The 12,210-nt window shown below is 40.9% G+C and overlaps 1 protein-coding gene and 1 pseudogene across 12 annotated transcripts in view; both read right to left on the reverse strand.

Moving 5' to 3' along the window:
* The window catches only part of PDE4D (phosphodiesterase 4D), a 1,438,885-nt gene that overhangs the window by 1,387,093 nt on the left and 39,582 nt on the right, over positions 1 to 12,210 (reverse strand). For 5 of the 12 annotated variants that reach the window (XM_049097707.1, XM_035713046.2, XM_035713043.2 and 2 more), the window contains exons 1-2: positions 3,394 to 3,661; positions 1,540 to 1,602 (exon numbers count right to left, since the gene is read on the reverse strand). The exons of 1 other annotated variant lie outside the window; for it this stretch is intronic. The gene's annotated coding sequence lies outside the window, so the exon portion shown is untranslated. Of the gene's footprint in view, positions 1 to 1,539; positions 1,603 to 3,393; positions 3,918 to 12,210 lie in introns of those variants that run through there. 6 more of the 12 variants (XM_049097811.1, XM_049097810.1, XM_049097814.1 and 3 more) reach the window with 4 other exon arrangements.
* Positions 9,094 to 11,594, reverse strand: LOC125753326 (tubulin alpha chain-like; annotated as a pseudogene).

The raw sequence follows: 12,210 nt of genomic DNA on the forward strand, positions 1-12,210 counted from the left end.
AGGAAAAGAACATGAATAAGCATTCTGGGTAGATAGTGAAAGAACACTGAATCTATCATGCATTACAAGTGGTGGCCTCTTCACAAACAGATAACTTAAAAGTACTGAAATGAACAGCAAAGGGTATGAAGAAAGGAGTTTGGATTTTTAAGCATCCACAATGTTGCAAGACTCACGACACTTAATCACAAAATATTTACTTAGCACCTAACTCTAAGAACTGTTCTGGAAAGGACGCTGTATCGAGGGACCCAAGACCACCCCTACATTTGGATATGCACTACAAGAACTCACGGAACTCAGCTTACCATTCTTACAGCTGAAATTTTTTACAGCAACACAGTAAGGGTGCACACACAGATCACAAGAAGAGAAGACACAGGGGGAGACAAAAGACTCCATATCCAGACTTGCCAGGAGAGGTCACGGATAAAACACATCCCCCAACAATAAAAATGCAGCAACATGTGTGCAATGATTCAGCCTAGGGAAGCTCCTTATAATAGACTCAGTGCCCGAGGTTTTTACAGAGGGCTGGTCATGTAGGTACTTGCTGCCTAGCACAGTAAAAAAATTCCAGACTCCCAGAGGGAAGCAGGTTTTGAAGTATAAACTAGATTCTTGCACAAAACTCTAGGTACAGCGAACCATACCCATTGTTAACTGTTGACTGAGAGCACTCAGAGGACCAGGTTCCTAAATACCAGAGAGCCAATCTTGCTATCAGGCCTTCCTAAGGGCAGCAGTCTGAGGCCTGTTATGTTAACTCTTTTCTGCAGAGAAACAAAGACCAAGTTCTTGCTCTTGAGGCAAATAACATTTAGAGAAATAAGATGTATACATGCAACAGGCAAAGTGATATAGTAGACAAAGCATGCTAACACTAAAGCAACATTTCCCAAAATGTGCTTGAATTCAGATTTATCAGAATCCCCAGGGTGTTCATCAGCTTAGTGGCTACAACTCAAAGTGCCCTAAGCAGTGGAAGGATAGAAGGTCAGTCAAAGCCAGGGCTTCCGGTGAGATTATAGAAGACCCGCTGGATACCACAAGGAGAAATTTGAATTTGATTTCTTAGCCGTGGAAAACCAGTGAATTTTCTTTTTTTCTTCACCAGGTAGTAAGAACAATGATCAAAAGCAGCACTGCTTGAAGATGCATCTGACTACATTGCATAGAATACAGTAAAAGGGGCAGAGATCGTAGGCCCAGAAACCAGAACTTCCCTTTCAAAAGGAAAGAAAATGATCATAACTGACACCAGGGGCCAATAGTGAGGAGTAGACACTGCCCAGGTGCTTTTCATCAATGCTCATCCCAACCTTCTGCGGTAGGTACTATTGTCTCCATTTTACAGGTAACCTCACCCAATGGCACACAACGGATTCAAAATAGATAGCATGATTCCAGCACGAGGGTTCTCACTCACTATCCAACAGACCTGTGCAACACAAAGGCAGGATAACAGAAAACCAACAGGTGGTGAGCCAGTGCTCGTGGCCAGGACGAGAAAGTAATCAAGCAAATTCGTACACTTACCTTCTCCTTTCCTCCCTTGGGTGTCTTATTTTAAGATGACAGGCAGGAAGTCATTTTCCAAAACTGGTAAAAGAGAGAAGTAAAACTAGAAATCATATTTTTCTGAATGACATGAGAGGTGAAGAATCAATAGGAATCACAGCTTCTTGACCCAGTTAGATAGATGGTAAGAAGTGCCAAGTGCTAAGTTGCATCTCGATTTAAAGACAGACATGGGCAACTGTGGCCTTCTTTTTTTTTTTTTTTTAAGATTTATTTATTTATTCATGATAGACATAGAGAGAGAGAGAAATAGAGAGGCAGAGACACAGGCAGAGGGAGAAGCAGGCTCCATGCCTGGAGCCCGATGCGGGACTCGATCCTGGGACTCCAGGATCGCACCCTGGGTCAAAGGCAGGCACCAAACTGCTGAGCCACCCAGGGATCCTCTGTGGCCTTCTTTTATCTTTAATATCTCAAAGAAATTTTACACTATTAAAAATGCCCCTTCCTGTTTATTTCCCTCTGACATAGTATAACCCAAACATCACTTAATAAGTGGACTACTCTCAGGCAGCCCGGGTGGCGCAGCGGTTTAGAGCCACCTTCAGCCCAAGGTGTGATTCTGGAGACCCGGGATCAAGTCCCACATCAGGCTCCCTGCGTGAGCCTGCTTCTCCCTCTGCCTGTGTCTCTGCTTCTGTCTCTCTGTCTCTCTCATGAATAAATAAAATCTTTTAAAAATAATAATAATAAGTGGACTCATGATTATGATCTCAAGATTATGGTTTTTTAAGACATCTAAAATTAAAACTCCAGAATCATCACACTCTTATTGAGATATATTTCTTGATCACTCATTTGCATAAAACGTTTTGCAGATGCTAAAGCAAGACACTGACCCCAATGGCTTTAGAGGACACAACATAGTAATTTGTTTAATCAATAAATATGACTCCTAGTTCTTAGTAAAACTCAGAATCAAGCAACAAGACATCACAAGCCAGTGTTTACAGGAAATTAATCTGTTGCCTCCATTGACATTAAGCTGGAGGCCAAAGGCCATTAGAACAAGCTGAAATTAATGTACCAAAATAACTCGGTCCAGGACACTGATCTTATCATGTTGGAAGTGACTCTAAAATCTTTATTAGCTCTTAACATAACTCTCTGTGAGCTGTCCATATCTTTCACATTCAGATCCCTGTGAGCCAATTCAAACACTCCAAAGGATGGCCAAGAAATGACAAAGAGAAACAACTTGAACAAAACCTTCAAAACCTTTGACATCACCCTGATGGCCTGGGGTATGTACTCTACTGCTGGGGGAAAGTCATCCAAATCAGGTAACCCACCCAGTTGTAGCCTGCTTGAAAATTCTTTTCCCCCAGGAGGTCATGGCAGCAAGAAGTTCCTTGCTTATTTATTGTTAAGTACTGCGACAAGGTATGAAAGGAGACACGACCTGCCTTCCAGAGGTCTCCTGAGAAAGACAGAGCAGACACAGCTTAGAAACAACACAAACAAGCACAGGGAAATATTCATGAATAGCAGTAAAAGCAAGGATCCCGGAAGTCAACCGTCCTCAGTTGGAAGCCTGGCTCCACCAGTCGCCATCTTAAAATCAAGTTTCATGACCTTCCCTATGCCTCAGTCTCCCCTTCTGAAAAAAAAAAAAAAAAAGGGTAATACTACTACCCACCTCACAAGCTGTTGTGGAGAAAGCAGTAAGATAACGAACACAGAATGCTTAGCCCATAAGAAGAGTTCGACAAATGTGAGCTGCTGTTACCACACAAGTCTTATTTTTGTTTTTACAGCTAGGACTACTGCTCCTACCACCATGGCTACTCTCCTCTACATTTTGCCCCATACCTTAAAGATAAGGAGGCTCCCGGGCTGCACGAAGTAGTCCAGTCCAGATGGAAGCATTCATCTCAGGCAGGGAAGCTAAGAGTCTCATGGTTTGTGAGAAATGTCAAAGAAGATTTCAGATGGAGGAGAGGGCTGTAGAGGGGAGTGAGCATAGCCTGCATAAAGCAGATAAGTCTGCTTTAAATGGCTTCTTGAGCTGAGGAATGGCACATGTTCACAGGTCATATGATTTTCCAAGCTGGAAAGTAACTTAGAAATCCTTAAGTCACTCAACAGGGAAAAAAAAAAAAAAAGCAGCTCTTGGAAAGCCACAAAAATCTTATGCCTTCCTCTAGTGCTATTTGAAATTTTGGAATAAATTCAGTATGAAGAGGGAAAAAAAAAAAAAAGGATGGATGCAGAGGGGTACCTTTGGGGGGAAAAAAATCTGTTTCTATTTTGAGAGATACATGTTTCTTCCCTGGATCATGTGGTCACAATGTTAGCACTGAATCTGCTTGCTCACCACTAGCTTTCCTTCCTCAGTTATGGGGAAAAGCACCCAGCCCAGGTTACTCTCAATGGCAAGCTTTTTTTTTTTTTTTTTCCTGCTGCTTTATTGTCAATTGCCATGGGACTCCCCCACCCTCCCTCTGACACACTCCAGGACAAAGAGACCACAACAGTCAAGTGACTGGCTCTTAGCCACACAGCTAGTTGGTGATAAAGAGAAACAGGAATCCTTGCTGAGAGAGGGGAAGGTTCAGAGGAGAGGAAACAGACATGACAGCCTAGAATAACTTGCTGTAGGAAACCGAATGGCGTGGGCAGCTACGTAGATCTGAGCAAGAGGCAGACCTTGAGCAAAAGGATTTTTCAGGAAAAGTTTTTTTGCTGCCCTACAACAAGCCCAATAAATTACACATGTCAGACTGCTTCTCTTGGTACCTTCTTATCAGAACCCAAAGTGAAGGATCAACAGGACAGACAGAAGGTAAACTCCAGGTGTAATTTCTCTCATGTGAAGAAGTTCCAGATTTATCATTGGTGTTTAACCCATGGGAGGAAAGAAGTGGAAACGAGGTTCTTTCACAGTTGGTTATAACAAACCTAAAGGCGCGGTGGCTAAAATGACAAACTTTTTGGGTTTAAAGAAAAAAAAAAGAATAAAACCAAACAAACACCAAAGTTACAAACGGAACACACAAGAGCTTGGACTCTTCTGGATGCTCCCCAAGACAAAACTCGGGTTCAGTCTCGCTTCCCTTAGAGATGTCCTCTTGCTCTGGCCACCTGAAGACACTCTGAGTTCTTGTCACCTTAGATTTTTGATTTAAGGAAGTGGTAGCAGGGGATTTTCGCGGGGAGGCCTCCTGCTGGAGCCCTCTCTTCCTTCCCGGTCCAAGTGTGTGCCTGGTGACCAAGTACAGACCTATGTTTGTGATAGTTTCTCAGCAAATGTTTGATGACGATCCTGGCCTTGGCCTACAAGACTCAGCTGCCACTTGTAGCTTACGTGGCCTTCTCCCAAAGGGGCAAGATGAGAAAAGAACTTCAAGACTACAATTCTCCTGCATAGCCACTTCCCCTACTACTTATCAAAGGCCTTGCTGATGGGAATTCTTGTAAAGGGCAAGATACACACACCCATATTTGAATTACCCTCTAAAACCTAACTTAAACACACTTGAAGCGTTCCTCTTGACGACCAATAAACTGGAGGGTGTTCTCAGAAGAGGACTTCCCTTTGTCTTGGAGACTGGCCAGCAGACGAAGATGTGGGCAACTCCAGAGTTTCCAGGCAGAAGGGGTTTGGGGCAGGAGTCTATCAAGAGGAACATAGGGGATTTGGCTGAAAGCTGTGTTTGCAAGACACTCACCACACGTTTATGGAACCACTACTTTTTGGGTTTTATCAAGAAAGTAGCACCAGCTTCCGCTGGGTGGAGTTCATGGAGGTAATGGCTGAGCTCCTCCTCCCCCCCAAACAAGGCACCCCGTGGTCTCCAATTGGAGATTGAATGAAGAGTTGAAAGGCCAGAGTGGGAAAAATTTGGAAAATGATGAAACTCTACTGTCAATGTGTCTGCTCCAGGATGAATCTCTGAAGTCTCTCTTGAGGTGTTTGGGTCTGGGAGCTAAAGAATTCAGAGCTCTTACTGGAGCAATCCAAGCACATCATTCCCTAGCCATCCTCAATATTTTTTACCTTATTTGTATCTTATGTTGGTTTGGGGGAAAAAAGGGTAACATCTGTGAAGAGAAAATACCATAAATGGTAGAAAATTTAAAAGTTAGACTAGAAAATACGGTGAAATCTAACACCCCTCCCACCCCTTCCAGCCACTCAACAACTGTTATAGTGTCTTGAATATACTTCCAAGGCTGTTCTATGCACACACAAGTATAAACGCACATGTATTTTTATGAACATTTATATAAGACACACAGAAGAGTAATTTTCAATTTTTTTTTTTTTTTTTGTGATCCACAAAAAGCAATGAGTCTTCTCTTATGTTCGTTCCACTGATGTAACTATCTGTGCCTCAGTACCATGGTGCTTTAATCATTTTAGCTTTACAATATATGTTCATCAGAGCCTTTCCATGCTTTTCATTACTCTTTGGATTCAGGACTTTCTCTGCCTCTACTTGCCCTTTTATTTTTCCATGTGAACTTCACTATCAGCTTCTCTAGACTCATGGTCCTTTCCTGCATTGTATCCTGATACCAATTGTTGTTGTCTGTATGGATAAAGACTCTGATTTTTCTTTCTTTTTTTTTTTTTTAACCAAGCCACACTACACCATTCTCTTCTGATTACTGACAGTGATCGTTCAGTGAATTCTGTTTTCTAGGTACGGTCATATTATTTGCAAATATGGTTATTTTACCTCCTTCTCTACCATTTGTACAACCCGTATTTCTTTTATCTAAAATGCCGGCAAGTACCTCAAGATTAACGTTCAATAATGGGATGACAGTGACATCCTTGTCCTGATTTAACATGAATGCTTCTATTATTTGCCCGTTAAGTGTGAGCTGACTTTTGAGATAAGATAAATATGTTATATTAAGGCAAACATAAAATTAGTTCTGGTAAGATAAATATGTTATATTAAGGCAAAATAAAATTAGTTCCATCTTATGAGGTGTTTTTCCATAATCAATAATGGATTTTACTTTTACAACATTTTCAGCATCCATGGGTGTAAGTGCATGGTTTTGCTTTTGCTGTTTTAATACATTATTGTGGTGAATTCTCTCAGTAGATTTTCTAAATACTAAGCTAACCTACCTTTCCTAACATCAACCTCACTTGGTCATGTTTTATTTTTCTTTTATGGTCACTGTGGATCTTGTTTGCTAATATTTTACTGAAGATCTTTGCACTGATAGTTTGTTTACTGCAACAATAGCCAAATTATGGAAGCAACCCAAGTGTCCATCGACTGATGAACGGATAAGGATGTTGTATATATATACACACACACTGGAATATTGCATGAAAAAGAATGAAATCTTGCCATTTTCAATGACATGGATGGAACTGAGTATACCGCTAAGCAAAATAAGTCAGAGAAAGACTGATATCACATGATATCATTCATATGTGAAATTTAAGAAACAGAATGAACAAAGGGGAAAAAAAAGAGACCAAAAAACAGACTCCTAACACAGAGAACTGACAGTTACCTTTCAGTAAGTAGATGGGGCAAGTAGATGGGGGTGAGGGGGGATGGGTAAAAAAGATAACATGGATTAAGAGGACACTCATTCTGATGAGCACTGAGTAATATATGGGATTGTTGATTCACTATATTGCACACTTGAAACTATAACAATGTATGCTAACCATACTGGAACCAAAATTTAAATTTTCTTTAAAAATTTCAAAAAAATGAATATAGCCAACAGTTTTAATATTTTATTCAGATGCCACTGGCAGACTTAGTTTTGCCATTATAAAAAGTCTTATAATTCATCAACCTTTGCTTTTATCATTATTAATTTTTATTCTGTTTTCTCTAATGCACATTATTTTATAAATTCTGATATTGGATATTTAAAATTCTCTTAATTTAATTCCTAATTTTAAGTATTTAATCCTATGAATTTTCCTCTAAGCACTGCTTTACCAAGATCTCAGTCTCTAATATGTTGTTTTAATTTTTGTCATTTTCTAAAAATTCTGCAATTTCAGTTTTAAGAATTATTTAAGTAGGGTTCTCTAGTTTCCAAAAGGTAAGGTGGCTTTTTCTTCTATTTTTATTATTAATTTTTTATCTCATTGCACTGTCAGAAAATATTGCCTATTTCTACTTGGGAAGAATTTCTACTTTATAGCTTGACATCTAATTTTTATGACAGACTAATTTTTTTGACTGGTAAGTCAAAGGACAAGATAGTGTTTTCTAAGTATATGGCTTCATTGTATCTATGAAAGCTATCTTACTTGTTTTGTTATTCAAGGAGTCCATGTTTTTATTTGCCCTTTTTTTTTTTTTTTTTTTTTTACTTTATCTGTCAGTAGTTAAGACCTAGGAATTAAAATTTTCTATTATTAATACATTTCTGTCTGTTCCTATGCTGCTTCTGACTTTGGCACTGTGGTTTCCATGACAACTTTTTTTTAATCACATTAAATTACATCATGAGTTACATCTTTTACTATTATCAAGTACCCTTTTTGCCTAATTTAATGCTTTTTATTCTGAATACAACTAGATAATTACGATTGTTGCTCTCTCCCTCTCCCTCAGTCTACTGGCATTTGCTTTTTTTGTCTATGTTCTTTGGTTTGGGCAGCCCTAGAAAATACCATAGACTGAGTGACTCTAACAACAAAAATTTATTTTCTCACAGTTCTGGAGCCTATAACATCCACAGTGATGGTGCCAGCAGAGTCACATTCTGATAAGACCTTTCTTCTTGGCTCAGAGACTGCCACCTTTTGTGTCTTCACATGGCAAAGACAGTGTTCTGGTGTCTCTTTCTCTTCTTATAAGGGCACCAGATCTATCAGATCAGGGTCCCACTCTTTTGACCTCATTTAACCTTAATCACTTTTTTTTTAAAGATTTTATTTATTTATTTCAGAAAGAGAGCACAAGCAAGGGGAAAGATAGGTGAGGGAGAAGCAGACTCCCCAATTTGCAGGGAGCCCAATGTGGGGCTTGAGCCCAGGACCCAGGGATCATGACATAAGCCCAAGACAGACACTCAACAAACTGAGCCACCCAGACACCCCCTCTTAATCACTCTTTAAAAACCCTTTCCGCAATATGCAATCACAAAGGGGGGTTAGAGCTTCAACATATGAATTGGGAGGGGCAACACAATTCAGGGTAGAGCAGTGTCTACCCAACTCTCCACATCTTCAGCCTTTATGGGCTTCACTGTTTTACACACATCTCCTATATTACACATAACTGGATTCCACTCTCTTTGTAAATGTGAGTCTCTTAATAGATGAATAGGACAATTTACATTTATTTTTAGGGTCATATGTTCAGTCAAATTTGGGTACTCATTTTTTTTCTTTCTTAAAGCCTTGACTTTGAGATATGATGGGAAAATCATACAGGTATACATGGAAAAGACAGGCATGATCACAGTTAAAAGTGAAGACAATCTAACCAGAAAGCTTGAATGCCTATCAGCTAATGTTGAAGCTAAACTTTTGAGTCTGACACGCTGAAGGGCTGAAAGGAATGGTAATTAGTATTCCTTTCTTTCTTCTTCACCCTCTCCTTTGACAGCATCTATGCCAATCTCCTCATAATCCTTCTCGAGGGCAGCTATGTCCTCTCAGACCTCAGAAAACTCTATATCCTCCACCTCCTCACCCACATACCAGTGAACAAAGGCACATTTGGCATACATCAGGTCAAGCTTGTGATCCAGAGAAGACCAGGCCTCAGCAATGGCTGTGGCATTGCTCAGCATGCACACAACTCTGTACTTTGGCCAGTTCTCCACCAGGTACCACAATGGGAGGCTGGTAATTAATGCCAACTTTGAAGCCAGTGGAGCACCAGTTCACAAACTGGATGCTGTGTTTGGGCTTGAGGAGTGGCAATGACAGCAATAACATCATTGGGAGCCATGTCACCACAGTACAACAGATAGCAAGCCACATATTTACTAGGGTGGGAGTCACATTTGACCATCTGGTTTACTGGCTCCACATGCATTTGTCATCTGTGATACAGAAAGCTGTTCATGGTAGGCTTTTTCAACAGAGATGACAGGGGCATAGGCAGCCAGACGTTAGTGGATGTGGTACTAGGGCACCAGGATGGTAAGAAATTCTGTGAGATCAACATTCATGGTTTCTTCGCATCTGAGGGAAGCAGTGATGGAAGACATAACTTGGCTAACAAGGCAGTTAAGGTTAGAGTAGGCTGGGCATTCAATACAGAGGTTTCTATGACAGACTTCAGAGATGGCCTCATTGTCTACCATGAAAGGACAATCGCAGCGCTCTCAGGTAGTGTGGGTGGTGAGGATGGAGTCATAGGGCTCCAATCCAGCTCTGGAAACTTGATGGGCTGGGTGAATGGAGACCTCCAGCTTGGACTACTTGCCATAATTGGCCAAGATATGTTCCATCAACAGGGAGCTGAACCCAGAACCAGTTCTTCCTTAAAAGCTGTGGAAAACCAAGAAGTCCTGAAGATCTGTGCACAGGTCAGCCCACTTCCAAATTCAGTTGAAGACCTTGACAGCATAGCACCCTCAGGCACAGTCCTTGACAGCATCTTTCTTGCCTGCAATGAGCTGCTCAGGGTAAAAGAGCTGGCTATGGGTGCCAGTGTAAAATTCATCAGTGATAGTGGGTTCCAGGTTTAGAAACACTGCTCTGGGAATATGCTTGCCAGAACCTGTCTCACTGAAGGTAGGTGCTGGAGTCATCTCCTCCCCTAGTGGTCTTGTCACTTGGCATCGGGCTGTTGGGCTGGATGCCATGCTCCAGGCAAGAGAGCTCCCAGAAGGCATTGCTGATCTGGACACCAGCCTGGTCAACATAGATGGAGATGCACTTACGTATGGCAGCTACAGCTGAGCAGGTGCAGGTGACAGGAGCAGACACTGGGTCCTGTTCATCATCTGCAACAAGCTAAGGGGCCAGGTAAGTAGCACACTCCGGTACTCATATTTTACGCTAGGATTCTCCTCTTGCCACTGTGTAGTCTGTTTTGTTATAATGCCAGCTTGATTTTCCTCCTTTTAATAGTTTGCTTTTTGTTGCCTAAATGAAAGGTTTTTCCTTGGTCTTTGAGGGCCAGTATTTGGAAATACTTGGAAATGTATCAATGTTGTTCATTGTGTACCAAATTTTTCCTGGACCACACAGTGCAGCCTTTTCATTCAGAGATGCAAGTCGTATTTTCTTTTTTTTTTTTTTACATTTGCTTTTATTTAAATTCAATTTGTCAACATATGGTATAACACCCAGTGCTCATCCCATCGTGCATATTTTATTTTCTAAAGCACTTTATTATCATCCCCCGGCTTCTTCTTAAAAGATACCAGTAATGCATATGTTGCAATTCTTTTGCCTTCCATATCTTTCACCTTCTCTTTAATCCCTTCTAAGTTTGTTCATTTCTAGTTGATTTTTGCTTGCTTTTCTTAATTCTGTTCACCTATTCATCAGTGATGACAGCAGTGCCTATTCTCTTTTGTGTTTATTCTGATATGCTTGTATTTCAAGGATTGCTTCATTTTTCTCTTCTGTTTCCTTCCTGAGCTCTGCAAGTTTTTTTATCTCCACCTGTGACATCCTTATTATTTTCCCCAAGCTCCCAATTGCTCTGCTTCTGACTGTTTCATTAAGTTGCCTTAGCTCAGAGTCATGTAGTCACAACTTCCAACATCTTAGTGGCCACTTGTTACTGTGAGAATCCCATTCTGCCCTATATATCCCATGTCTCCTCCTCTCCTTTTGTCTTATACTAGCTTTATACAGAACCTCTGCTGTGTGCCTCTATGTGTTCATTTTTCAATGACATGCATTCTTCCTGGACTTTGGAACTGGTTCCATGTTGGGAAGATGGTGAGCAGTTCCAGGCTAGCAGGCATTCTCCAGGGCTTGAGGAGAAACTCATTATGACAAGGTTGCATACGTCACTTATTTATTAGCTTTAACCTCTGTCCAGCCAACAAACATGGGCAGCTAGAGAGTAGTACACATAATTCAGCCTCTCATCCGCCATCTCATCAGGAAACAGACAAAAATGGCAATTCTACATGTATTCTTTTTTAATTCAATTCTGTTTTTCCCATTTCTTTGTCGGATGAAATAGGATCCAGGGACCCGGTTCTCCTCCACCACCACAAACAGCTGTCATTCTCGTGATTCCAAAGCCAAGATAGTTGGCTTTGCCCCTCAGAGCACCATCTATGTAAGAAAATGCTTTCCCGCCAACTCTGTCTGAGATCTACATCCACAAACACCCCCGCTGGAAGTCTTCCTGCACCCACATTTGATCTTTACTGCATTGCCAGTTCTCCCCATAGATTATCTTTTTGGGGGTTAGTCATCAGTTTTATTAAAGGTAACATTCATATTTCTGCCCTCCTTTTTTCTTCCTGGCAAATTCTAAGGAGGATGGAAACATATCTTCAGTATGTGCTTTTTAATAAAAGCCCCAGTATTCACAAAAGCTCAAGTTTAAAGTCAACACAAAGAGTAACCCTTTAAAGGGGAAAAATGTGCTGGCAAGGGGACACGTAGCCCAACAACTGATCATGGAAGGTAGGAAACAACTACTTTGGTGATGCCTCACTAGGGGATGAAAAGATCCAATGTTCAGACTATGTCTGCACTGG

The sequence above is a fragment of the Canis lupus genome, chromosome 2, assembly GCF_003254725.2.
Source record: "Canis lupus dingo isolate Sandy chromosome 2, ASM325472v2, whole genome shotgun sequence".
NCBI classification, from domain to species: Eukaryota; Metazoa; Chordata; class Mammalia; order Carnivora; family Canidae; genus Canis; species Canis lupus.